Here is a 5715-nt window from a genome sequence, read left to right on the forward strand (position 1 = left end):
AATAAATAAAATCTTTAAAAAAAAAAAAGTAATACAATTTTAAATAACACAGACTGGTAACGAATAAAGCAGGAAGGAACGGTAAGTCCTTTTTCATACGGGACTTTTCGCACCAGTGCAATCAGCAGACGCAAAATAGAGCTGAGAAGGACAACGGGTCTTCCTTCTGCTTTGACTTTTTTTGTCCTTACATTTTGTTTGTCAGAGTCAATAGGATCCACTTACTAGTGAAATTAATTTCCTGACCATCTGCTACCCTTCAACCTAACTCACGATGCAACATGGACTATTCCTGTTTAAACTGTGCTTGCCACTGACGGCAAGATAATCGTAAGGGTTTGTACGACTCAGATGGCTAATCAGAGAAAGTGATTAGTGTTTGGGGCGAAGGGAAGCTAATTAAATATGCAACTAATTATGTGTATATAAGAGAAAAGTAATGTCATGAAATTATAATTTTGAGTGGTCCAAGTCAGTGTGATGATTGAAAGCAGAAGTCATGAATAAATAAAATTTTTTTATAGAAAAAAATAATCTCACTTTATTAATAGATGTGTTTCTCAGTGTATTAAATAAAATATTTATTAAGTATACGGGGATTGCAAGATCAGAAAGTTTGTGCTCAACCTGGTTACATGCAAACCCTGTGGCTTTGTGTCCAAGGATCTGAAATGTTCAGGGCAAGCTATATAATTACACTGTGAATTAGGTCTATGATTTCTAGCAGTTTTCCAAGGGATGTGAGAAAGCAATTAACAAGAATGCACTGTTGTGGAGGGAAAAAACCCAAACTGTATTAGAGGGAATAAAGGACATGCAAGAAATGTCAAGTTATTTTAGCACAAGCAGATTTCTGAACACTTGATTAATGGAGTATGTCTGTCAGAAATCTTTTTTCTTTTTCTATATGTTTCCTTGTAGTTCAAATTAGCAAAGAATATTGCCTTTTAATCAAGGCCAAGATTTGCATGTTGCAAAGAAGAAGAAAAATAATAAAGAAGGAGATCATCTTTAAAGACGATTCTTGGCACATTTAGAGCCTGAAGAAGCAGGAGGTAAGTTAGCCTGCGCACACTAAGTGCCCCAGGGCCCGGCCCTCAGCTCCGACGTGTGCATGTTTGCGGTCTCTGTTTGTTCGGGGGGCACAGAGGGATTGAAGGATAAGACGGTAAAATCTGCTGGGAGGAACAACGTGAGATCCTTAATCACAGGCTAATTCAAAGTGAATTTTAAATGGAATCCTACATTTTAATCATCACATCTGGGGTGTATGCATTGTCCATTCTTCTTTCTCAGAGAGGAATACCTGTGCTCATATGGTATGTCAGTCAGCTCGGCGGTCACAGCAAACACTAAGGCTGCAAGTCCGAGATCAGCGTGTCAGCATGGTTGGTTCTTTCTGAGGCCTCTCTCCTGACCGGTAGACACCGTCTTCCCCCTGTGTCCTCTCGTGGTCATCCCTCTGGGCGTGTCTGCGTCCTCATCTTTGTTTATAAGGACACAAGTCATGTTGGATCAGAGGCCACCCTAATAACCTCATTTCACTTTCAAATGTAAAGGTCCTCTGCACATGTACAGTCCCATTCTGAGGCCCTGGGTGTTAGAACACTACCATATGAATTTGGGGGGCCAGAGGGCAGAGTGTTACGGCAGCCACGGCAGTCGAAAACACACGGCTTCCAGACCCAAGTAACCTGGAGAAGCCTTTGTCAGGAATGAGTCCGTGGCTTAGCAACTGTACCAGCAGTGTCTGCCTCCGAAGGGGACAGATTCCACCGGTTACTAAGCACTCGTGTGGGGTGCCTTGGCTAATGAGGGTAATGGGAGTCTGGTGGGAGACGTTCTACTTCCAATGAACAAGATGTTGATAAATGTAACATGCTTAGCAAGAACTCGGTCACCTATGTTGATGGAGCACTAATGCCTTTCGTTGAAAAGCAGAAGGCATCCGGAGAGTGCTCTCGCACATGGCACACGCAGAACTGTGTCTAACTGGCTACCACTCCATCGAGCCCCCCGCCTGCCTCATGCTTCCCGACTGGGCGTTTCAGACAGAGCAGGCATGGACGGCCCAGGGCCCACATGAGAAAACGAGCACCGCTCCTTAGTTCACGGGAGCACATGATGCTTCTGCCTGACAGTGGAGGCCTGTGCGCCCCCCAGGGAGGCAGGACATGAAGTGGCAGAGGACGCACAGCTGATGTCCCCAGAGCATCCCTCCTGTGAGCAGGCCTCCAGAGAGATGCAGAACGGTCATCACACCAGGAGGGCTTTGGGGGCAGCGATTCTGGACCCCAAAGCGTATCCCCGGACCAGCAGCATCAGCATCACCAGGGAGTGGGTTGGAAATGCAGATTCTTGGACCCCACCCAGATCCACCAAACCCGGAAACCAGTGTTTGAACAGGCTCTCTAGGTAAGGTTGCCAGATAGAGTAAATACAATACAGGACACATAGTTTAACTTGAATTTTAGAGAAAGAGTGAATCATATTTTAGTATAAGTATGCCCCCATTTTTTGCATGGGACATACTTACACTAAAAATGATTCACTGTTTCTCTGACATTCACATTTGACTGGCGTTCTGCCTTTTATCTGGCAGCTCTCATTCCACAAGATTCTGGCACATGTCAAAGTTTGGGAACCACTGGCATAGAGGTTTGTCTAGGTCAGAAGCCCTGTTCTGGCTCTTTCCATGATGAACCCCAACCTTTTTTCATTAGATTTCCCTTCACTTTTATCTCTCTCTGCTCCTTTTATAACCAGTGACTCTGTGTTCTACACACTTCCTTTCATGAATCTGATGCTAGCTTATCCAAGCCACACAGACACCCAGAATGTGGTCGTATTTTCTATCTACCTCAAGGGATTCGGGTAGAAGGATGGTGATCCCCGCAGCAGTGCCAAGCTGAACTGCCCTCAGCTTCTCCTTGTCTCTGTCCTTATGCTCCCTTAAAGGCTGCATTAAAATTTGTTCTGACATTTGCATTGTTACCCGAAAGCATCACCGTTTGCTCCCACTGAGGCAGACTTGAGAGTGGCCTTCCCCAGGCCCCCAGGTTCTCCAAAAAGATCAGGAACATCGGACACATAACCCTCTCCCAGATCACTCTTGTCAAAATGCACCAGACAGTACATGAAACAGCACATTTATGGATTATGGGAATGGCTGCCAAGCATTATACACTCACCCCCTTTATGTCAAAGTGACATTCATCATCACAGAGGGATGAAGCTCTCTGATGAGCCGACGTGAATCTTGGTCCGAGAGCGCACGGGCGGACACCAGGGGCTGCGCTGATCCATCCTGACCTCCACGTGGGAGTGGGGTCAGAAGGTTTGGGAACGGGGTTGCAATGCGTATTTGTGGAGTTCTGAAAGGCAGAGACATCCCAGTTACTGACCATAAAAGCCTTGTTTTCAAGATGGGTAGGTCATTCGGACAGCTGAAGGCAAGTCTGGATGCCATTTGTCGCCCTGTGTACCTGTCCCCCCTCCCTTCTTGTCTCTCTGTCCTCTCCCTCATTTCCTCTGACTTTTTGCATCAGTGGCTCCTTAGTTCTGTCAGGGATTATTTTAAAATGTCCCCCAAATAAGAATTGCATGGGCCTGCTACATATTTGTTCATGGCTTGTGGCTCACTGGAAAGGGGTTAGATCGTGCACATTCGGACCAGCACACAGCTCATTCCAGTTCACGGGTGCATTCGTGGGACCTTCAAAAGGCTCGTCCTTGTGCGTCAGGCTCACGCCTGCACATGTACACACATCAAATAGGTCACAGCCAGGAAACGCAAAGGAAAACAGAACTCCACTCTTAAAAACTGTTGTAGAATGAGCTCTTGCTTTGATTCTGGGTTGGATACTGAGCTGTATGGAGCTATTGATGGTTTAAAGGCAAATCCTTTAATACGAAGAGCACAGCAGATGGTGTGTCCTATTGTTTATGATAGACAGTAACTACCAACCAGGGCTGGTTGAACTAGTGATCCAGGGTGTTCATCAGCTGAAAGCCTATGATGGTCATATAATATTTGGCAAACGTGTTAGAGAAATGGAGGTAAATATGCTCTGCTCTTGGTGGTGGCACATCCGATTACAGACATAAAATCGTGGCGCCCAGTGTTGATGGAAGCTTTTTAACACTGGGTTTTCTTTTCCTTGAGCAGAATCTGGCCAAGGATTCAGTATAACAAGAAAACTGAATTTTATGCTTAAGAAGAGGGCATGCTGCAGTCAAGATATAGATTGTTCACATGGTTCTATCAGGTTTGAACTGGGACAGTGACATGTGGTCTGGACAGCTCAGGCTGGTGACTGCGTGTGTGACCTTAACAGTGATTGGGATTGGGGCACCTGGGTGGCTCAGTGGGTTAAGCATCTGCCTTCGGCTCAGGTCATGATCTCAGGGTCCTGAGATCGAGTCCCGAATTGGGCTCCCTGCTGAGCGGGGAGCCTGCTTCTCCCTCTTCTCCCCACTCTTGCTCTCTCTTTCTCTTAAATAAATAAATAAAATCTTTAAAAAAAAAAAACAGTGATTGGGATTGCATTCATAAAAGATCATTCCAGGAGCAACTGAGATTTCAGCCCTGTTGCCAAATAGGGGGAGATGTCGCTATCATTGGACATTCGATGGTGCTCGCTCTGGGAAACGACTTCACTTGGGTTTACGAAGACCACTTCTTACAAGGCCAACACAATTGCTGTGTGCTGATTTCCGTCTTGGGATTCAGCATTTAGACAAACACACGAACAACCCCAATGTGGTTACAGATGTTGGGTCAGTGGCCCGCCCAAGCAAGGCTCAAGTCCAGGTGCTGCTGGAAGCGGGAGAGCAGGCAGCGGGTGAAGTTGACAAAAGAGGACAGAGAGCAGGGAAGGCGTTCATAGGGCTTGATACCAGGGAGTAACTCCAGTGGTTTACAAGGTTTTCATGTCATAATTATTAATGTATTAATGACTGATTAGAAGAGCTTCAATTATTCATGAGATAGCCCCTCATTCCAGTTCCCATGATCCCTGGCTCAAGTTCCCCAAAACAGTAATGTGGGAATTAGCTTCCAAATATTATGCTTTAAAATCATATTACGTCAGAGTGGAGGCGGTTAAAAGAGCAGCACACACGTCGCCCACCATCCGCTCAGCAGGTGCTCTGTGCCCGCACTGCGGGCTGCGCTGTGAACGCCCACCCAGGCCCCAGCCTGACGGAACCCTCCCTGCTCCTGCCCGGAGCTCACGCGTGCTGAGACCCGGGCCGCGGAAATCCCAAGAAGGACATCAGCAAAGCCCTCTGTGTGGACCACTGTCTTCAGATGAGGTGACTATGGAAAGCCGTATTAGTCAGGCTTCTCCAGAGAAAAAGAACCAACACTATGTGTGTGTGTGGACACAAAACGAGAGAGAGGGAGGAAAGCAGGGAGAGCGTGAGCAGGAGAGATTTATTTGAGGAATTGGCTCACACAATTGTGGAGGCTGGTCTAAAACCTGCAGGGTGGGCCGGTGGGCTGAAGACCCAGGGAAGACTTAATGTTGCAGTTATGAGTCTGAAGGCTGTCTAGAGGCAGATCTCCCTCTTCCTTGGGGGAACTTTAGTCTTTTCTCAAGACCTAAAACTGATCGGACGAGGCCCACCCACATTACAGAGGGTCATCTACATTAACGTCTGCTAATTTGAACTTTAACCTCATTTACCAAATACCTTCACAGAAACACCCGG

Source organism: Leptonychotes weddellii, chromosome 14, assembly GCF_054177405.1.
Source record: "Leptonychotes weddellii isolate Sample4059 chromosome 14, ASM5417740v2, whole genome shotgun sequence".
NCBI lineage: Eukaryota > Metazoa > Chordata > Mammalia > Carnivora > Phocidae > Leptonychotes > Leptonychotes weddellii.